Here is a 24,525-nt window from a genome sequence, read left to right on the forward strand (position 1 = left end):
GCAATTCACTCTCCTATAATCATGCAAACCATCTCAGGTCTCAGTTGCAATATATTCGGTGCACAGATTTCAGTACAAAAACATAGCTTTGATTTTAAAAAAAAGGAATATAAATTTGTTCTGTACATTCCATGCATGGTTATGATGAAGAGTTAGAGAATTCTGGATACTCAAGGAAAATCTTAGTCTTGTCAACACATGGGATTTGTAGCATTTTCTCCACCACAGAATCTGTGTCACAAGCTTATTGGCCTGAAAAACTGAGATCAACACTACTATTACTCACTGAATTGTAGGCTTTTCTCAAGTTTGAGTCATCTGTGTGTGCTTCATAGAAACATAAGATAGAGAAGAGAAGAAACCCTCCATAGATATTAAACATGTTTCCATAAATGAATCAAAAATAACACTAAGAAATTTTTGGTTAATTTCATCTCATATCTACTTCTTCCATAAGCCCTTTTTTACCCCCAAAGGCTGGGCCATCTTGCTTCTTAATAATTGCCCTCAACTCCCCACAGAGATAACATTTTTTAATTAGAGCATTATAGTTATACATAGTAGTTGGGTACATTTTGATGAAATCATAAATGCAAGGGATTTGATTTCATCTATTCTCACCACTTCTTTTCAATATAGTTCTCACTTTGGCTGGAACAATCAGGCAAGAAAAGAAAAATAAAAGGATACAAATAGGAAAGGAAGTCAAACTATCTGTTTGCTGATGACATGATCCTATATCTAGAAGACCCCAACAATATCACCAGCAGACTTATAGAGCTCATAAATGAATTCAGCAAAGTAGCAGAATACAAGATCATTATCCATAAATCAATAACTTTCCTATACTCTCAACAGTGATTGTGCTGAGGAGAATCAGGAAATATCTGATATATAAATATCTGAATATATCTGGGTTAGACTAACTAAGGAGGTAAAATATTTCTACAAAGAATACTATAGAACACTGAAGAAAGAAATTGAAGAAGACCTGAAAAGATGGAAAGACCTCCCATGTTCTTGAATAGGCAATATTAATATTGTCAAGATAGCCATACTACCAAAAGCAATAAACAGATTCAGTGTAACCCCCATCCAAATACCAATAACATTCTTAACAGAACTAGAAAAAATCAGTCCATAAAACTTTGTATGTCTGATTTTTTTTTTTTTAATAACAAACCCTTGGAAAGGAACTCTCACAAATATTGCAAAAACATTTTATTATTTTATTTATTTATTGGTACCAGGGATTGAACCCAGGGGCATTTAACTACTCAGCCACATCCCCAGCCTTTCTTGTGCATGTGAGGCAAGCACTCTACCAACTGAGCTATATCCCCAGCCCCCTTTTTATAATTTTATTTTGAGACAGCATCTCACCAAGCTGCTTAGGATCTCACTGAGTTGCTGAGGCTGGCCTTGAACTTTCGGCCCCCTGCCTCAAACTCCTGAGTTGCTGGGATTCCAGGCGGGTGTAAAACCATTCTGAAGGACTTCAGTGTATATCACCATAATGGGATTCCATTTATTCATCTAGAAAACAAGACCTAGCTGAACTCTCAGGGTTGAAACCGAAAGCCAACTATATTGCTATGATTTTACTTATTCTCCCAGGAAATTATTGCCCATTAAAATAAGGTTATAAACCAATGAATAACTTCACAGGTAGCTCAGAATATTTCTGAAAACTAAGTTTTATGAATAAGTAACTTGTACATCTTGACAAACAGACCCCTTGTTAAAACAATAGATTGCTATGGGTACGTATATCTCATCTATCAAACTACTTTGACTTGCTTAAAGATCCTTATCTTGCTATTTTTATTCATTTGTATTGGCTACTATTATGTCACAGACTTTGGCCATTCTCACTATAATTCTCACACTGAAAGACCTGCCTTAAACCACTTGAGTTCAGATCTCAAGGATTTCTACCTATGACTGCGTTCTTCTGAGACGTGATTAGGACTTTCAAGTTAAGGTTTTCTTTTACCTCAGTAGGTTTAATAAATATTGCTTTGTCAACACTTTATTATTAGCAGCCTTTTGGGAATTCAGCAGTAAAACATCCAACAAATTTGTATCAACTCCCTTATTTTCTGGCACCTTGTTATACTGTAGGGATTCTATGATGATTGAATGGTGGTATGGCCCCCAAAAAATCCTACGAAGGAGAAATATATTGAGAGAGTATGTTTGATCTGAAACTTCCAGGATGAGTTAAGTCAGAAGTAGGTAGCACAGAGGAGGAGAAGGAGAGGAAAGGGAAGAGGAGGACAAACAGTGGAAGGGGAAGAAGGGAGGAAAACAAGAGGACATGAGAGGAAGACAGAGTAAGTCTGGGAGTTTTCTAGGCATGTGGAAAATACAAATGATGACTACTGAAAAGATCCCCTACCCCAGACAGAGATGGTGATGGTGATGCAGAGGAGAGTGCAATTTGAGATAAGACTGGAAATGCAGTGGGAGCAGCATGACAAATAGGCCAGAAATGTGTACAGTTTTACCTCCATCTATATGAATATGAGTCTATTTTATTATAAAATTGCTAACACTGTTCCTATATTTATATCTTTTCTAATTTGATAGGCAAAAAGGCATCTCATTTCAATTTTAATCATTTGTCTCCTGATGAACATAAAAGAAAAAGTAATTTAATATTTTCGTTTCCTCTATTATATCTGAACTCTTCATATCCTCGGCCTCAATGTATCTACGGAGGTTCCCATTTTTCTTATCTTTTTTTTTTCAACAAGATTTTATGTAGTAAGTGATGCTAACCCCTCAGCATGGTTGTTGTAAACATTCCTCATTAGTAGTTGACTTTTAATCTTTGTATTATTTTGTGAAAACAGAAATACAACACAATAAAACCAGAATTTTTATACATTAAATTCACAAATATTTTCTTTGGTTGGTTTTCCCTTTGCTTTTCATCTTAGAAAGTCTTTTTTTTTTTAATTTCAAAGACTTGAATAATCATCTAAATATTTTGAAGACATTTATAAATTAGATTTTTGTGCAGAAATTTTGATCTATTTAGTATTTACTTTGGAACATGGCTTTTATTAAGGATTTGTCTATGCTTTTTCTACATAGAGTTTTTTTAATAACTCTTAAATTGCTTCAGGGTCATTTGTTTATCCTTTTCCGTCATTTCTCAATAAGTTTTTGATGCATCCTTTATCATATTTTGTTTTTTCAAATCTATGTTTGGTTATGGAGCCATCTTTTCTACTTCATTTGTCTGTTTCTTTATCCCTGAGACCATATTGATTTAATTATTGGAGTTTTACACCAAGTTTTAATAGCTGGTGAAGCCCATCTTATCTCTCATGTGGTTGCCCCTCCCAAAACACTTTAGATTAATTGTACCATGTTCTGCAGAAACACATCCTTTAGAAGTGTTGGAATGGGACAGATTTACCTTGTAATTCTGAAATGCTATTTCAGACAATTCACAAAGAACACATACAACTTGACTTGCTAAAGGCTAAAAACCCAAAGTCCATACTTTGAGGTGCTATCTTTTCACTTTCTAACATCTCTACTTCAGAGTGTCATTTATTTTCTACTATGTGCATAGATAAAATGGTGGTCCCTGTGTAGCTCATTGAGTTAGCCTAAAGATAAGGTTTTGAGTGTTAGGAAGTGTGATTTGGATGCACTAGGCCAGGCTTTGTTCCAGAGTCCCCCTGGTAGACTTCACCTTCCAATTGGTGGCTGTGACTGGTCATGGTCACATCATTTCCTCCATATTTACCTTCTTTATTCTCCAGACCTTATCTGGCTACGTTAGCTCACAACCCCATAATTTTCAGGATCAATTTTGAAATTCATATTTTAAGAGCAAAGATTTCCATGTTGAAAGAGTATCACCATTTAAACCTTCCACAGATGGAAGTCCCTTAAAACACAACAGAGGGGCTGGGGATGTGGCTCAAGCGGTAGCCCGCTCGCCAGGCATGCGTGCGGCCGGGGTTCGATCCTCAGCACCACATACCAACAAAGATGTTGTGTCCGCCAAAAACTAAAAAATAAATATTAAAAATTCTCTCTCTCTCTCCTCTCTCACTCTCTCTTTAAAAAAAAAAAATAAAAAAAAAAAACACAACAGAACCAAGAAAAATAATAACAACCATCTTCAAATCAAAGTCCTTGAATTTGGAAATACTGATTTTTTTTTTTTTTTTTTTTTCAAAAGCAGAGGCTGGTTTGATTTCCTCTGTGTTCATCTTGTGTGGAGAATAGAAACAGGGAAGGGAGACCAGATGTCATGGGGTCAAACAAATAGCTGGTTAAAAAGAGAGAGAAAAACAACAACAACAAACAAACAACAACAAAAACACAGAGGAGTATAACCTTTAAAATTCATCTGGTCCATCACTTGGGAGGGTTTCTTTTCAAGGAGGAAAAAGCCCCATGATGAGATCTCTTTTCCTGCAGCCGGAGTGCTGCGTGCGCAGGTCCAGCCTTACAGAAAAGGCGAAACCCAGTGAGGCCTCCCTGAAGCCACAGCTGCCCTCCCCTCCTCTGAGGCTGGCCCCAAGTTGTCACACACCCCAGCACACCCGAACAAGTTAATTTGTAATCTTAGGGGGAAAATGATGGTCGCGCTGTGTCTGTCACCGAGCGCTCTCCCTGCCAGTTTAAACAACTGATTAGTTAGCGCCACTGGAATCGATCCGCATCAGTTCCACCTGCATGCACCCACCAGGAACCACTTTATTGTAAATCAATCATTCTGAAAACATCTCACAAAGGGGCCAGGCTTTACTAACAAGCCGTCAATTCCTGCTGCCTGTTGGCAGCGCCCAGCAAATGAGGAGTGCAACCAACATTTATTCAAAAATTATCTCTTCAGGTTCTTTTGAGCCTGGGCAGGGGGTGGAGATGCCGAGAGGAATTGGAACTTCCTAATGCATGCACATGCGCACATGTGTTGTGAATCCATCTCCCTGGAAAGAGGGCCAAGGTTTGACCAGGATCTCATTAAAAAAAAAAAAAAAAAAAAAAAAAAAAAGACAAAAGATTTGAATAGATACTTCAAAATTAGGATAGATGGATGGCCATAAGCACATGAAAACGTGCTTTATCTCATTCATTATCATAGATATGTAAATTGACACCTCAGAGAGGAACCTCCACCATCTTGGAAAAGATTGACACTGTTCAGTGAGGATTGAGCAAGATTTCTAGTTTTATGCATGCACTCAAGGGAAATGAAAACACAAACACACACCCTCACTAAGATTTCTACCCTGATATTCATAGCAGTTTTGTTTACAACAGCCAAAATCTGGAAACAGCTCAGGTGTTCATCAACAAGTGATAGATGAAAAAAATGTGATATATACTTATAAGGGGATAGAGCTCAGCAATTAAAGGGATGGATTGCAGATATGTGCAGCAACATGAATAAATCTCAAGAAAAATGTTATACCAAAGGAAGAAACATTACACACATTAAAAAAAAAAAAAAGGCTTCTTGATGACTCCTGACTCCAATTAAGTGATACTCTAGAGCAGATAAAACTGTGGTAGGAAAAAAATCAGAATAATGATTGCCTCTAGGGAGATAGGGTTGGGATGGACTGGGCATGGCATGAGGGAATTTTCTGGAGTGATGTTCTGTACCCATGTTCTATAGTCCATGTTCTAAGCTTCACGCTCTATATGTCAAAAGAAGCTTGAATTAAATGGGTGGATGCATATATAAAAACTGCAGTGAAGGGTCCACTTAAGATGTCTATATTGTATGCAAATGTCACCTCACAACTAAAAAGTGAGAGAAAAGTATAAATAAATATTGAATTTTATTAGTGGTAGGTGTTCTGGGTAAAGTAAATCAAAATTGTCAACTTGAAGTGCATTTAAAAATAAGATGGATTAGCTGGGTGTGATGGTGCATGCCTGTAATTTCAGCAGCTTGGGAGGCTAATACAGAAGGATCTTGAGTTCAAAGCCAGCCTCAGCAAAAGCAAAGTGCTAAACAACTCAGTGAGACCCTGTCTCTAAATAAAATACAAACAGGGCTGGGGTTTTGGCTTAGTGGCCAAGTGTCCTTGAGTTCAATCCCGAGTACCCTTCCCTCCCCCCAAAAAGGATATAACTGGGTAAAGGGAGGGATAATGAATAGATATGGCATTAAAACAAGTACATAATAAAACCTAAGTGGGGTTAAGGGATGAAATATGGATATTCACATTAAAATCCCTTCAACTTCTCCATATGATAAATATCTTCCTAATATGATGCTAGTTTTTTTTTCTTTTTCCTTTTTTTTTTAAATAACACAATGAAATGGAGCATCTTCCTTACCTGGTCAATATTAATTGCACAAAGGAACTCTGTGCTCTGTTTGAACAACCCATGGGTCTCTGAATCAATCTTTTTCCCTATCCATCGTCTATAAAAAATGATGATATTTGGACTGTCAGAAGACCAACTTGACATATAACCCTAGGAACCCACTCCTCAGGAAAAAGATGTGCAGAGAATATTAGAATTGGTTTTTAAGAGCCTTCTGCAAAACATGTTCAACTCCTTTTAGTTAAGGAGACAGGACAAAGGCATTTTGTCTTGAGGTACTTCCACCCTCCCTTTTTAGCTTCTATCTGAATCTCAGTATGTGGTTAAAAAAAAAAAAAAGCCAGAGAAAATTGGGCTTCCATTCTGGGTAATGGAGAGCTCTGTTGTCTTCTTTTGGTTAGAAGGCATCCTGGTAACAACCTGATTTTGCCAAGTGGTCCAGACAGCCCCATGCAGGAGCTGCTCAGGTCATTTGCTGAGAGATGATTGCATTGTCAGCTCTGCATGGTGGAGGGTAATTGTGTGATTATGACTCCCTTGTAAACCTTGCATCAGAAGGCAAAACTCCGGGAGTAGTTTGAGCAGTGGGGAGGAGTAAAATTGGACTGCAAGGGAGAGCAGCTGAATGCCTGTGGCCCATCAACTTCAGTGGGGGTTCATGGAGGCACAGATGGGAGAACCAGCTCTGAGCCACTTGGGAAACAGTTACAGTAATGAAACAACACAAGGTAATGGTTATGACACATAACATGGTTAGAAGGAACCCTGGATTTATTGGCACTTGGCAACTGAGGAGAAGCAGGATTTAAGGAGGCTGTAGGTGAGCTGAAGCAGCGAGTACCAGTACAGGGGTAGGGCACTCTGCTGCGAAATCTAGTTTTGCCATGTTTCAAGTTCCTGCTGGTCCTAACTTTGACCTTGGGCAAATTCTCCTAGCTCTCTAGGTCTCTGTTTAACCTTATCTGTAAAATGATTTAAATAATTGTAGCCCTCAGGTTGATGTTGCAGGGATTGGTTGAGCAAAGTACAAAAGCTGGAAATAATACTGGGCATAGGAGCAGCACCATGAAAATGTTCATTATGACTTTAGGCAAACGGCCCTTCCTCCGGGCCTTGGATGGTCTTGGGTTGGAGCAATACAGTGTTGGGCTCCAAATAGTACTCTCTACTGCTTGCCTGCTATCTGCCCTCCCTTCACATTGGATATCCTTGATCTGGGTATGGGCCATGACTTATCACAGGAAACCGGATGAATACAAGATATAAGCAAGACTAGTTTGGGGTTATTTTTGAAGGGGGAGGTACTAAGGATTGAACCCAGAGGTGCTTTACCACTAAGCCACCTCCTCAGCCCTTTTTATTTTTTATTTTGAGACAGGATCTCACTAAGTTGCTCAGGGCATCACTAGGTTGCTGAGGCTGGCTTTGAATTTGCCATCCTCTGGCCTCAGCTTCCCAAGTCACTGGGATTACAGGCATGCACCACCAGCCTATCTGAGCAAGTCTGTTTTAAGCTGAGCAAGTATTTCTTGAGTATCCGTTCAGAGACTCAAGGCACAAGGTCTCTATATTTCTGGGTGATCACCTAACTTCTCTATTCTTTAGTTTCTTCTTCTTAGAATGGGGACAATAATGCCAGCTTTTCGGGAGCATTATGAGGATGACAATAATATATGTCAAGTGCCTGTCATGATATTTGGCACATAATGCACAATAATAGATATATGCTATTATATATATGTTTGTGTATACACAATACACAATGCAAATATGAACACATGCATAGTTGTAGTAACAATAATTATTACACATATAATTATAGTAAGGACAATTATAATTCCCCTAAAAATATAATGAGGTGAATGAGATTTATAGCTGAATGCTTCAACACACAGGTATCATTTTGTTCATGCCTAAACAAAATAGAAAACAAGGATTCAGCAAATGATCTATTCACCTATGATTTATACCAGATTCTGCTTTGAAACTCTATGTTGGGAGTTATTCAATACCACAACAGAGCAAGTGTTAAAAGAAATAATTTTCCACCAAGCATTATTAAGTCAAGTGCTCATTAAGTCCCAAGCTTTCAATTCTGAGAACATAATAATTACTTCAAAGTTACCATAAGTGGTATATTTGTTGCCTGATTTAAGTTTTTATAGGTGTTGCACATATAGGTTAATAATAATAGAATGGCATTGCTTATGGTGGTGTTGATGGTGACACAAACTATATCAAGTGTTTCCAGTTTAACAATTTATTCTCATTCAAATATTTCTTCTGCTCTACACTTTAAAGCCACCAATCAAAATAACATATAATCTTCACTTATCATGGAAAATCATAACTTCACTCATTCTTTTATTAAATACCCTATCATATTTAATACCGTATCATATACTCAATAGGTTGCTATATGTTTTGGGCACCAAGAGGACTACAAGGTAATAACTTATGTACCTGTATATGAAAATCTAATAAAGGAGTATGGTTCAAGGTCCCTCTCTATGTGCCCTAAAAATAAAAGTTGCTGGTTCAAAAAGAAAAGTGTGGATTTCACCTCTCACATAGTTCCATGGTTAACGTACCTGGGGATAATAAAGGCACTAACAAGTCCTAGAGAGGCCTCTTTATGTATTCTACTTCAATAATTTTTTGACCACAGAATCTCTTTGCCAGCAAGATATTTATTCTTAGTGCTTAGGAAATCCATAGTAGAAAGAGGTGAACATGCAAACTAAAGCATTGACCCATAATAAGGGCTGGGACAGTTCCGTGGACAGCATAACCCGGGAGCAGAGAGGATGGAAGGGGTCAAGAAAGTTTCCCACCTTTGAGCCAATTCATGTAGCCAAATGGTAGAAGTCTTGGGATCATTCCAGATCATCTGGACCACAGTATTTCTAGTAAGAAAAGATAGTGTGATACCTCTGAGGCTTCTGGTCCCTTTGGGAAGTTCAGTCTTGGTTACTCAGCATATAAAACAAGGAGGTGGAACTTGGTCATTTCTAACTGCATCCTGGTGAACCATGACTCTGCTTTAAACAGAGTCTGCCTGGCTGAATTAAGGGCCAGTGGTCCAAGGTTCACAGGTCTTTTGGAGTCTCCTCCCCAACCCAGAGCCAAAAGCAAAGCTCTTTACAAAGATATGCATCTAATGAATGGTGAAATGTATTGATTTCAGATGGTGAGGACCACAGGCTGCATCCCAGTGGATGCCTGGGGAAGGAAGATTATAGGATAGAATTGACTGTAACAGAGGGTTTGAACTCATCAAGCTATAGGATAACTGTGGCGAAACCTCCACTTATGAGGGACTTCCGCATATCAAGGGGTAGCTCCAGGTTCTAGCCAACAGAAATACAAAAAGAATTGTGTGTGACTAAGTGCCCCACAGCCTCACCTCAGCAAGCAGCTCCCTCAGGCAACATCTCTGCGGTCTGCTCAGTGATTAAAGAACCTATAGGATAGTCCATTGCTCAAATTAGGGACTCAACCCTAGAGTCTGAATACATATTCGTATATTTGGGAGGAGAATTTTTACTGTGGGAAGATTTAGCTAATTTAAAACTTACCATTTTAGCTATGTTGAAATGTACAATTCAGTGGCATTGATTGCACATTGTTGTGGGACCATCACCCCCATCCATCTTTTCATATTGCCCAACTGAAACACTGTATCCACTGAACAATGGTTCCCCATTCCCCTCTCTCCCAGTCCTTGCAAACCTCCATTCTGTTATTTGTTTCTATGACTTTGACTATTCTAGGTACCTCATATGAATGGAATCATACAGTATTTGTTTTTTATTTGTTTTTAATTAGTAGAATACATTATGCACTTTGATATACATAAATGGAGTATAATTTCAAATTTTTCTGATTGTACATGTTGTAGAATCCCATCAATCATGCAGTCATACGTGTACATAAAATGTTGATGTCTGTTACATTCGACTATCCTTCCAACCCCCATACTCTCTCCTCTCCCTTCACTCCCCTCTACCTAATTTAAAGTATCGCTGTTCTTCTCTAGCATCCCCTTTATTGGGAATTAGCATCCACTATCAGAGAAAACATTTGGCCTTTGGTTTGGGAGGATTGTCTTATTTCACTTAGCATGATATTCTCCAGCTCCATCCATTTACCAGCAAATGCCATAATTTCATTCTTCTTTAAAGCTGAGTAATATTCCACTATATATAATCCATTCATCTGTTTAAGGGCACCTAGATTAGTTCCATAGTTTAGCCATTGTCAGTGTAGCTGCTATAAACATTGATGTGGCTATGTCACTGTATTATGCTGGTTTTAAGTCTTTTGGGTATAACTGAAGAGCGGGATAACTGGGTCAGATGGTGGTTCCATTCCAAGTTTACTGAGGAATTTCCATACCACTTTCCATAATGATTATACGAGTTTGCTTTCCTAATAGCAATATATGAGTGTACCCTTCCATGCTTGCCAACATTATTGTTGCTTGAATTCTTGATAATTTCATTTTAAAAATGTGTTTTAGATTCATCCATGATATAGAAGAGGGTGAATTTTTACATGTTATAGTGTTATTACACATGTATGTATGTATGTACACATTTTTCTATCTATGAATGCATAATCATGTGCTTTTAAGGTCTATTACATTCTTTGTGTTTATAATTATTTCATGATAATGAAGGAACAATGGCATCAATGCATACCTAAGAACTGAAAGGTTTGTTATTGTTGTTGTTGTTGTTGTTTTGTTTTGGTACCAGGGATTGAACCCAGGGACACTCAATCATTGAGTCACATCCCAAGGATACCCCCTCCCCCTTTTTTGGAGACAGGGTCTTGCTAAATTGCTTAGAGCCTCACTAAATTGCTCAAGCTGGCTTTGAACTTGAAATCCTTCTGCCTCCGTCCCCCAAACTCCTGGGATTAGAGGCATGTGCCACTATGCCCAGAGAACTGAAGGTTTTATAGTAATTTAAATAGAAAATAATGCTGGAAGGATTGAGTAATCACCAGAACCTATGATATGTCATTTTGCATGACAAAAGGATGTCACAGATGTGATTGAAGGTATACCCCTGGTAGTGGGGATTATCCTGGATTTATTCTGGTGGCTGCTGTCTAATCATAGGAATACTAAATCACTCAGAATCACTGACTGTAGTCAGAGAGAGATACACAACTAAATAAGGGTGATAGAGACACAATGTCAGAAGGACTTACCTCACTGCTGCTGGTTTTGAAGATGGAAAGATGGGGCTATGAGCCAAGAATGGAAGAAGCCTCTAGAAGTTAGAAAAGGCAAGGAGATGGGATGTCCTTTGACCTCAGGAAAGGAATGCAGCCCTGCTACCATCTTGATTTTAGCTCAATAAGATACATAGCAGACTTGTGACTTACAGAATCTGAGAGAATAAGGTTTGCTGTTTTAAGCTGCTGAATTTCTGAGAATTTGATACAACAGCCATAAAAACTAGTACAATGTGTCAATTACAAAAGAACAATGTTGCAACACTGCAACAGATACTGGGCTCACTCTTCAAAAAATTATTACTTCCATCCCATCTTTGTATGGAACAACTGAAAGTACATTTGGAGTTAATGTTGACATAGATATAACATTTAAAAAATTCTGATCTGAATTCCATCAATAATGAATTTAGATCAAACACCTATTCATCAAATCTTTTAAGTGACTACTACACACCACATACCGTGCTAGGTACTGTGTACTCATCCATGCATGAGGCATCTGACCTGATGCCTGCCCTCAGGGAGCTGGCAATCTTGCATAGGTGTTAGAAAATAAACAGATAAATGAGTCATTGATTATAAGTTGTGACAAGTGCCATGAGGGAAATGGGCGATGTAGTACACTGGAGAATAAAATATGAGCCTGGGGAGCAAGGAAAATTTTATTAAAATTGTCTGAGAAGGCTTCATTGAGGAGATAATTTTTATATAAATATCTGAAGGACAAGGAGGACCCAGCCATGTAAAGTGAACATTTAAAAGAGAAGAAAGATCACTGTCAAATGCCTCAAAGGCTTAAGAAGTCTTGACTGTATTGGGAAGAAATGTACACAGGCTGGCATGACTGGGAGTAAGTAGTATGTGAGGAGAGATGGTCTGGAGAGAGGTTGGAAAGAAGGGACATTACCAATAATGTCAGGCCCTTCAGATTGTGTGTGTGTGTGTGTGTGTGTGTGTGTGTGTGTGTGTGTATTTAAACATTACACAATTCACAAAAGTATATGATCCAAAGGTTCTTGGTACATACAGAGTTGTGCAATCATCATCATGATCAATTTTAAAGTTTTTTTTGGTCATTTTTATAAGGAAACTTGGGAGCATGTGAATAGGGAGGGATGATATTTAGGAAGCTGGGCAGAGAAATGAAGATGGCTACTCAGTAGATGAAAAGAGAAGATAAACTTGGAGAACATATGAAGGTAAACTTGTTAGGATTAGTTCAGTTCAAGGATGGGAATAAAGAGGTGAAAATTATGAATGGCCTCACATTTTGTCCTTGAGAAATTTAGTGATTTAGAGAACATTTTTATGAAGGTTTCACCAAAAAAAATGTGCTAATGACATTATCTTTAATTAAAATTGGCATTCCAGGAGTGCTCTCTGGTAGATTGCTGATAAAAGAAGGATACCTGATTGCTTTGAATTAGCAAACAAATTCTTGATGGTATTCTCAGTATTCTGAAAAGCTTACTTACTTACACACACAGACCTTCCCTGTGAGGGTTACTGAGGTCAAAGATACAGAAGCTAATTCAATGTAGAACCAGATCTGAGGCTAACTGTATATAATGATGACAATGCTATGATTTAGTTTCAACAAAAACAATATTACTTATTACATTGAATTAACATTATAAATTTGAATTTTATTCATTTCGTAGTTTTGTTTTATCTTGATTTTCCAATTATTTTGCTTCATGGTGAGTAGTAGTTTTCAAATCATCTTTTGTAAGGAAGTTATATGTATGAAAATTTTATTTTGCGCTTTATGCTTATAATCTATTTAAAATTATAAAGAGCACCTATTTTTGTATCAGGCACTAGTTTTAAGTACTTTAGAAATATCAAATCATGTAAGTTTTGTAATAATATGTGAATATGTATTATTTTTATTATTATCTCCACTATGTTCATCCCAAACGAGCCAACTGAAGTAAAGGGATGTCCAGTGACTTGGTCGAGGTCACATAACCAATAAGTGGCAAATTTGAGATTCCAACCCAGGTAATGTGGCTCTTGGTTCTATGCTCTTAAATCACATTAAAATTTCAAGTTAACACAGGGGATACCTGTGACTTTTTTTCTTTGGAGTTTATTACTCAATTTTGATAAAACTTTCATAGTCCATTTTATCCTTGAGTCAAGCTTAGAGAAGATTTAGTCTAACAGTCTTCTTTTTAACCATGAAGAAACATGTGCCCAGAGGGGAAGAAGTTAGTTCTTTTTAGAATTATCCATTTGTTGCTTTGGAATGTTATTCCAGTTATTGAGAATGTGATTGGTAGTCCTATCTAGACAGTGAAAAGATAGGGTCAGTGTCTTTTCTATCCTCCAGGGACCCTGCACACAAAGTAAAGATCTACAGAACTCATGGAGGCTCAACCAAGTTCCAATGAGGTTTAAACCAGTGAGAGGTCTAATTGACTAACAGTGACTGGAGCACATTTCTTTCCTCCCTAATATCACAAGATGTCACTACTATGAGTCAGCCGGTATGGCCTGCATAGGCCACTGTATTTGACCACCCTTATGAAGAGCCCTTCCACTTCCTCATCCTTTCCTATTTCCTTATCCCCTCCCCCCACCCTCTGGCAAATTCCCACCATGGCTGCAAGACCCAGTATAAAAACCATCCTCTTACTGATACCACCTGTGCCCCGTCAAGTTGACTTCCAATTTTGCCTCAGAGCTCTCACAGAAGCTCCGTATTAGTCCACATGTAGTATAATTAAGTTTAGTTCTGTTTCAGTGACTGGATCATTGAGGAGAAGTGGTTATACTCTATTTAATCTGGAGTCTCAGAACCTTATGTTATGAATCCAGTGTGTTCCCTCAAACTTTATATGCCAAAGTTCTAACCCAACTCAGAATATAACTGTATTTGGAGATTAGGTCTTCAAAGAGGGGGTTAAGTTAAAATAAGGCCCTTATTAGAAGAGATACCTGGGCTCTGTGTGCACAGACACAAGGCCATGTGAAGACATGGTGAGAAGGTAGCCACTGGCAAACCAATAATTTCACAAGAAATCAAACCCACAGACACCTTGATCTTGAATTCCTAGCCTCCAAATTGTAAGAAGATAAATTTCTGTTTTTTAAGCCATTCAGACTGTGGTCTTTTGTTATGGCATCTCCAGCAAACTAATACCTTTTGTACAAGGCATTTATATGGTTAGTGCCAAAGTTATAGACGGATGCATATTTTGTATTGATACTTTATTTATACTTATGTCTATTTTTAAAATAGAAATGACTAGTCCAAGGTCACATGTGGAAGACTGTGATTAGAAAAACTGTCCTCTGGTTATTAAGATTTCAATCCTGCTCCCAACTCTAAATTTCTGATTAAATCTTCAGTTTATATGGGGACAACCCTCAAGAATATGTTAGCTTTGACAGCCCAAACTGTAACCAAATCTTTACAAATCAGCATTTGGAAGATGCTGATTGCTTTGTTTATATTAGGATCAATTAATATAAAGTATGACCAGAGGGAGAAATGTGAGAAAGGAAAGACATATACTAGGGAATGAAATTGACCAAATTATGTTATATGCATGTAAGAATATGTCACAATGAATCCCACTATTATGCATAATTATAATGTAGCAATAAAGATATTTTTAAAGTGTGTGTGTGTGCACACAATCATATAAATCTTCTTGGAACCACGATTTCAAGCATTCTTTAAGCACACTCACACTTTAATGCCTGTTCTTTAAGCAGAAGCTGCAGATTAAGAGGTGGGGAATATAGAGTCACGATATAAGGACAAAATAAGAGAGAAAATCAGCAGAAGCAGGAATCTGGGTTCCTGGCTGAGCCTAGGACTGTAATAGACAATGCCCGAGGCTGGACTCAACGAAGTAAACAGGAATTGAGGCCAGTGAAGGGAGATGGAGGGAGCCGTCAAACCCCATCTAGGAACCTTATCCCCTAAGCACCGTGGATAAGTTCCATGCTGCCTTTTCTCAGACTTCAAATGCATTCTGAGTCTTACTCGGCAAACAGTGGAGGCTTAATAAGTATTTGTTGAATGGATGAATGAATCAAAGGAGCTGATTTAACTGGGAACACACTTCAATGTTGATCATAGAAAAGGGAGGTGTGCTCACATACCAGCCTGCAGTGGGGAAAGCAATTCAATTACCAACACTAACAGACAATAAACTCAGGCTAAAACATGGCAATTTTATGAGACACTTGGCAGAGGCAACTTTGCCTTTCTTTTCTTGGTTTCTCCTTTTCCTTTCCACCCCCTATGGACTATTTGTAAGCACCACAGCATGGTATCCCAGCTTTTTATTTTTTCCCTGTATTTCCTTGTCACTGTGTGGGCTATGGGAAGGCCGATTTGGATGTTTAGTCATTTGTTTTTCTTTTTTCCTTCCCATAGAGTTGAATAACTCATATGGTCTAAAGGCTGAGGAATTTGGTATGTGCAAACACCACACACACAATGAATAGGAACCTTATTTGTTTCGAACTGGGAAATAGAGTAGGGGAGAAGTTTAAGACGCTGAAAGAAAAGAGCCAGAATTTTGTCCTGACACCCTGGTGGTTGAGTAGGTCTGAGAATAAATGTAACCTTGAGAGTTCTGGGTCCTTGCAAACAGAGAAAGGTATTCAGGTCCAGGGATTAGCTAGTCCATGAGTTAACACAGGAAAATGCTTTCACAACTTTCCCTGCAGGAAGCTGCAGAAGGGCTGGGAAGAGGGATTAGTCGGGAAGAAAAGAATCATGGGGAAGGATGATGGATGATGATTTTTTTGAAGCAAAGAGAGAGGACAAAGTCAGACTCATGTTGGAACCTATTTCTAGGATGACTGAGGGTAGGATAGGGCTTTGGTCTAAATTTAGTCCCCAGAGCTCCGATCTGCACCGCAACCTTTGTTGATGGCAAAGACTCGTGTTGGGCACCAGAACAGGGCAAGAGAGGACGATGGGAGGAAGAATTACAGAGGAGGAATAGGGCACAGAAGCAGGGGGTGCCGTGGGGGATAGGGGAGCTTGCTCGTGCCTGCTTTGTGAACATACAGACAAGTCCATCAAACCCGTGGCAGGCTGCAGTGATGAGAAAGATACATAATATGATAAAGCTTGGTAGCAGGCATGTGTGATTGAACAGACCAATGAAGAGATAACATTTGAAAGCTTTACTGCTTGGAAAGCTGTTAGCAAGCTGGTGTCCCCTTCATCATGTTTAATTTTACTTTTACTACCCTTCATTTGCTTTGACGGGTTGATGTTGCCATGGTGCGGTTGGAATTCTCATAAAAGTGCTGTTACCCTTTCAAGATGGCCATTTTTTTCTAGGGTTTATACCACATTTTATAGTTATGTCAGAAGGTTTACTTGGTTTATGAATTCTCCACGCTCTAAGATTGCTCTCAAAAAAACTCCGGGTTGCCTTCAGTTCTTGCCATTTAATTTGTGATCTTTTAACAACGGGAGCATCTTTGGGTGATGTCCTGACATAATTAGAAATGCATCTTTTGTTCATACATGTAAACAAAAGGCATGCAGAAAAATCAAGCCCACTTCTCCTAGATTACAAACCCCTCAGTATATGCGATTGTCTATGTACTCTTAAGCATTGTATGTTACACATAAAATGGTAATAAAATAACTATGAACAACTATGAAGTCTAATGATTAATATATAACCATATGATCTGATGAATCTTGTATTTCTTTTTTTTTATTTGTTTTAATTAGTTACACATGGAAGTACAATGATCTTGACATATCATACATTTGAATCAGATGGGATATAATTTCTCATTTTTCTGAGTGTACAGGTTGCAGAATTACATTGGTCATGCAGTCACGTATATACAATCTTGCATTTCTTAACAATTCAAGGCTGGTAAACTGCATAAGAGGAAACCACTCTTTTAAATCCCTAGGAGAATGTCCAGGCTACAGGTCACAAATTAGCATTTCAATAGATCTCCATCAATTATTACTGTCTATTCACTCAACAAAGAAATTTAATTAATGGATATTTCTACGTGTATGAATTTTTAAGAAACCAGAGAAAGTCGAGACACCACCGTGCGTGAACACGTTTGAAAGGCTGCTGGAACCGAGGCAGCCAAAGCAGAACCCAATTGCAAGATAATGTGGTGAGATCCGTCTTGTCATACAATTGCAATGGGTTGGAATATGCTTTTCCATTAAGATTCCAGATATACATCCTAAAATCTGTCTTTCAGGTCTATTCTGGTCAATATATATTTAGCTCATTCCTCCACATTGCCTGGCAAGACCTGGAATGTGGAAGGCATTTTGGTTAAGTGGAGAGCTACCCATCTGTTTTGGTTTCCTATGAGTGCTCTAACAAATTATCACAAACTTAGTGACTTAATGAGAATTTATTATCTTAACAATTCTGGAGGTCCAAAGTTCAAAATAAGTCTCATGGTGCTAAATCACTGTCAGCTAAGTTTGTCCAGACTCTCTAGATCTCAGAATCTCTTTTCCAACTTCTCTAGAAGACCTGCTTTCTTTGGCTCATGGCCCCACCACCACACCCCTGCACTTTCCCTCCATCTTCAAAGCCAGCAATGTGGCACATCTCTCATCATTGTTATATAGTCATATCTCCCTCTGACCTGCTTCATTTTTAAGGACTTGCGATTCTTTTGGGTCCACCACACAATCCAGGAAAAACTCCCTGTTTTGAGGTCAGTGATTAGCAACCTTGATCTCATCTGCAAGCTTAATTCATCTTGGTCACGTAAAACAATACAGTTATACAACCAATCAACAAGTACATGAAAAAATGCTCACTATCTCTAGCAGTCAGAGAAATGCAAATCAAAACCACCCTAAGATACCATCTCACTCCAGTAAGATTGGCAGCCACTATGAAGTCAAACAACAACAAGTGCTGGCAAGGATGTGGAGAAAAGGGTACACTGGTACATTGCTGGTGGGACTGCAAACTGGTGCGGCCAATTTGGAAAGCAGTATGGAGATTCCTGGGAAAGCTGGGAATGGAACCACCATTTGACCCAGCTATCGCCCTTCTCGGACTATTCCCTGAAGACCTTAAAAGAGCATACTACAGGGATACTGCCACATCGATGTTCATAGCAGCACAATTCACAATAGCTAGACTGTGGAACCAACCCAGATGCCCTTCAATAGATGAATGGATAAAAAAAAAATGTGGCATTTATACACCCTGAAGTATTACGCAGCATTAAAAAATGACAAAATCATGGAATTTGCAGGAAAATGGATGGCACTAGAGCAGATTATGCTTAGTGAAGCTAGCCAATCCCTAAAAAACAAATACCAAATGTCTTCTTTGATATAATGAGAGCAACTATGAACAGAGCAGAGAGGAAGAGCAGGAAGAAAAGATTAACATTAAACAGAGTCATGAGATGGGAGGGAAAGGGAGAGAAAAGGGAAATTGCATGGAAATGGAGGGAGACCCTCATTGTTATACAAAATTACATATAAGAGGTTGTGAGGGGAATGGGAAAATAAACAAGGAGAGAAATGAATTACAGTAGATGGGGTAGAGAGAGAAGATGTGAGGGAAGGGGAGGGGGGATAGTAGGGGATAGGAAAGGTAGCAGAATACAACAGTTACTAATAGGGCATTATGTAAAATTGTGGATGTGTAACCGACGTGATTCTGCAATCTGCATTTGGGGTAAAAATTGGGAGTTCATAACCCACTTCAATCTAATGTATGAAATATGATATGTCAAGAGCTTTGTAATGTTGTGAACAACCAATAAAAAAATTTCAAAAAAAACATAAATAAATAAATTTTAAAAAAAGAAAAATAAATAAAACAATATAGTTATAGCTACCCAGGATTAGGGAGTGAATATTTTGGGGATCCATTTTTCTGCATGTTATGCCACCTATCAAAGGCAGCAAACATGTTGGGGGATCACCTGAAGTAGGATGCTGAAGCCTTTCTCATGAATTTGATTTGGATTAAATTGCCAGAAGTCAGTCTTCCCGCTTAGAGGTTATAACACTTGACCACTGTACAGGGAACTGAATTCGCTGACTTGAGCTTACTCATTAGTGAAATGGGAATGGTAACATTTTACTACCAACAAACAAGAATTGTAAAAGTTGCAGAGTATTTAAGTATATGTACCCAAAGTGCTTATTTATCCTGTCTCCAACTATTTTACATTTTAATTGCTTTGAATTTTGCTATTAAAATAACACTGCAATATACATCCCTGAACATCTCTGTTTATTTTCCTATGACAATTTCCAAATTGTAGTCATACTAGGTCCAATGGTATGAACATCTTCAGGGATATTTTCCAGAAAGACAGCAGCCTGAGTATGAGGGCATGTTCTGAAAGAAGCACAAAATGGGGCAGAAGAATCCTTGTGTTTATTCCTTTCTGGTTTCTGAGGCCTGTCATGAAATGTTCAGTGATGTGCACTGTCATACTTCATTGTCACTAAATGCAGAGGAATTATGTTTTATGGTGCTCAACCAAAGAAACTTTAGAAAGAATCTTGATGGAGTTTTATGTAAACATGGTTTAAAATGTCAGAGTTCGGTGTGGCTTAAAAATTCCTCATGGTATTTATTAGTGGTGGAATAGTAATGCTTGTGACAAGCCAGCTCCCCCTAACCAATTGACTTTACAGAGATTGACTATGTAAGAAATGGTTCACTTGCAGCAGTGGACATTTGTATGAGCTATGTGCAGTAGGTGTATTTATTCCATCAGTATGTCAAATTAACTATGTGGCAGGCCCTGTTCTAGGCACCTGTGACACATCGGTAAGTCAGAGATTTCTACCCTCATAGGCCTTAGTTTCAACGGAATGGTTATGGCTCCTCTTAAGTACTAGTAATCCATGAAGGTGTTTTTGAACAAAGATAATTTTGCTGAATTGAATATTTTCTATGCCCTAACTTGTCCAATAAATCAGGATGGAAAGCCTTAATGAATAATACATTATTGAATTATCCCCCACAAATGTTCAAGTGTACTGTTATATGTTTTAATCTACTGGTTCTTCCTTCATTGTGTGTGAATCCAATGGAACTGGTAATCATAAGAATCTTACTCTTTGACTTGAGAATAGGATGATATTCTAAGTGAAGCTAATCAGAATATCACCCCTATGATTTAAATATTTGTTTAATCAGAGGAGACATAAGGAATGTCCCATCACACTGACTCGGAGTATGGAAAAGAGATGGACCCACTGCTTCAAGCCCTGAAGAGAATTTGGTTCCTTCCCTCTCAGTAAACCAAGTTACTTCATCTTCCTTTTACTCTGTGAGCCTTTGTTATTATTCCAATAAACCATCATTTTGAGCTTAACTAGTCTGAATTAGTTTCTACAAAGAATTCTAATAGATAAAGAGTGGGTATAACAGCTGGCTATATCCACCATAAGAAATCCAACCAGGTTTTCAATGATGTTTCTTCTTTCACAATAAAATAATATAATTGCAACATCATAGGGAACTTAGTCTACATTGAACGCAAACTTATTTTTCAAATAAGGAAATTTAGGTCCCAAGTAGGAATGTGATGTATCCCACAGGAATTTATTGACAGATTCAGAACAATTTTATACACATAGATCACATTGGCATCAATAAGAATTAAGCTATAAGTTAGTATTATAAATAGTATAATTATAGGTACTGTAAAGGGAAAGATTGTTTTTAAGTAGTAGCAATGACCATCATACATGTGTTGATAGTGGTAGAAGTGGGGGTGCATTAGGATTGTAATTCCTCTTAGGATGATGATTATTCTGGAAAAAAATGGGAAATAGACTAATTGATTAGGTGCACAGTCGAGTCTTTGAATCCCTGTTTGTTCTTGTGGTAGATGAAATCTGACATGCCTTCAATGATCCCATAATCCTGGTATTTGCATCTTTGTGTTATATTCTCCCCTTGAACATGGACTGACTGAACTAGTAGTTTATTTCTAATCAGGAGGGTGTTGTGAGATAAAGTAATTTTGACTCTGTAACTATATTACAAAAGATTGCAAACCAACTCTCTGTCTTACAGGTCTTGATGCAATAAGCTATTGTGTTGGAGAGGCTAGGTGGTCTCGGTCTCCAGTCAACAGCCATCCAAGGCCCTGACCTGACAAAAACCACTGAGAGCCTTAGGAAGCCAGACCAACTTCAGTTGAACTTTGATCACAGCCTTTTGAGAGATCCTTGAGGGGATGGCCCAGCTGAGCCATGCCTCTATTTCCAGGCCACAGAAACTGTGAGATAATAATGTTGTATTTCTTTAAGCCACTAAGTTTATAGGACTCACAACAATAGATTGCTAATATGGTCCTTTGTGCAATGTTTCATCTTCTTGGGACATTAAAGCTTTCTTATCACAGTTCCAGAAGACGATAAGCCAGGTAAAGACTCATGTGCAAAGCAGCAGAGAGTACATTGTGTCCTTCAAGACTAACTAGCAGATTATAAAACAGGGAGCCGGAACATGCTACTTTTCCATTGCCCACATGCAGACTTTACAACATCTCAGCAGAAACTTCTGCAGAAAGCAAAGCAAGAATCAAGTGGCACTAGCAGGCTAGAGTGATTCTGAGATAGAGTTGGCCTTATTGGTGTCACTTACTTGCACATTTTTTCTTTTAAGTTTTAGCCAGCTGGCAGCTACACACCATTTTAATTATGTTAGAAGTGGAAAAAGAAGAGTATTTAGTTTGAGTTTCCTGTTCCTAGTTCCTTTCTTAATTGCCTTTTCATTCAAGCCAGAGACTTATGGTGGCAGCCACAGCCCTGTTGAAAAACAATTCATTGTATCAGTGACTGCTCCTCATAACAGAGCACCTTAATAAGACCAAGTTCTGTACTTCTTGACTCCCCAAGATGGATTATGTTCATAGGCCATTATTTGAATGAGGGTATCTGACTTATGGCAAATCTATTTGAAACAGCAATGTATAACTGTATTTTATCTTTAAGAAATGTATTTTTATAAAAGTAAGATATTTACTCCTGTTGTAGGAAGGAATTTAAGCAGAAAAATTTCTCTCTAATGTTTGTTGAATCATATGAGAATGATGAGGAGAAACGGGGTGATACATCAACCAACTAACTTGAAAAAACTCGGTTGTATTTTCATTTCAGGAAGAAAGACTGTGAGCTAAAAGGTGCTCTGTGGTATTGCATGAAATACTTCTCTTCATTTTTGAAGTCATGCATATCACCCAGGAATTCACAAGGGTAGCATCTCTGTTCTCTATTACTTAAATTTGAGCAAGTGCACGATCAATTTTTCCTTCCTTTCCTTCCTCTTTAGGGCTAGTAAAAGAGGTCGAAATTTACGGTCTTGGAAGATGGTAATCTTTGTTTGGAATCAGAGGGAAAGAATCACAAAGGACCACTGAGATTATCTGGTCCAACCCTCTCATTTTACAAGTGAGGGAACCAAAGCCCTTTAGTGGAAAACCTTTTCTGTGATTAATGCTTTTAATGATACCTGGAGGGTCCGAACCAGAAGAGGCCAGGCTCACAAGTCACAAAGAGCAAGAAAATCATGAGCATAGGTAAGGAGCTTTAGCTTCATTTTACTTTACTTATTTTCTTCTTGCTTGACTGAAATTAGATAAAGAACATGGGCCAAAGGTGTACAGAATAAGGTGGCATTCTCAGCCTAGTTTGCTGACTCTTTTAACTCCATGCCCTTGGAAAAGCTGCTTTATCTCTTAATTTCCATATTTATAAATCAGGAGAAAACAATCGGGCCAACCTCTTTAGCTATGGCGAGGATAGCATGAGAGATGACACAAACTCTACACCATGACTTTCAGCAAATGCTCATGAAATATTCGTGATCATCATCAGCTCTTGATATGACAAGAGGTAGCATGACACCATCCTGACTGCTAATCCTTGCCAACAGATAATCATTTCACCTTTGGAGTCCCCAGTTTTGCCACATGCAAAGTGAAGGAACTTTGGTATCAGGACTCCCCTCACCTCGGGTCCTACACTCCAGCTACATTCAGTTTGGAAGCTATTTCCTCAGACTCAAATGGCCTCTTCCATCACCTCCCAACCTGGTTGTCTTTGCACTGTTAGACCAGAAGTTCCTCAAGTATAGAGCTCATGGTGGACCCTCTCTGTTTTTTCCCTAGGACCTAATACCGTCTCTTTGGCTACTGGGTCCCCATAATCTTACTGAATTTCCACTTCTTCTAGACAAAAGGCCAGCTTGATGGGTCCATGAAAAGAGAGAGAGAGGATCCTAGCTAAGTAACAGCTAAGGATATTTACCATAAAGCTCTCTGCATAGCTTGAGATCAGTGATCGAGGGACAATGGTCTATCAGCACACATAGGGTCACGAAAAGTTGGCAGGACAAATGCAGAACAAGAATGGGACAAAGACATCAATTTAAGAGTTGGGGTTGAATAAGGAGTTCCATTTTCGTGAAGGGGGCGTCTGTCTATGATGGAATGTTCGAATGTTCGGCAATAGAAAAGGGTCCACAAATAGTTACAGGTTATTTTCAGTCACTTATCCTGGAGGCAAAAAGAAATGGAGCCTTTTTGATGTTTAGAAAGGATTGAATGGCCGCAATAAGCTGGAGACTCTTTAGTTATCAAGCATAGCATGTTCTGGGGAGAGGCATTAGGGTTATTTTTCAGGCTTCTCTCTTGCCTTCCACAGAGCTTCCATGACAGGCAATGACTTTGGAGAAAACAAAGTGCAGTGCATTGCTCTCTGGAATGGATTGTCCCCTGTTGTCAGGGCTTAAATTTTAAACTGTTCCGGCCATTCAATGTGGATCTCAGCAAAGAACTTTTGTCACGGAAAGGTCATGTGCAGTTATTAACACAGAGTGACAACTGTACTTCAGAAAACAATTGCCCTCTCCATCCCTGCCACCTTCGCAGAAGGCTGTGCTGACAAGCTCTTCATTTCTATTCATTGTCAGCCAGATATTTCAACAGCAC

This window comes from Spermophilus citellus, assembly GCF_964194105.1.
Source record: "Spermophilus citellus genome assembly, chromosome: 15".
NCBI lineage: Eukaryota > Metazoa > Chordata > Mammalia > Rodentia > Sciuridae > Spermophilus > Spermophilus citellus.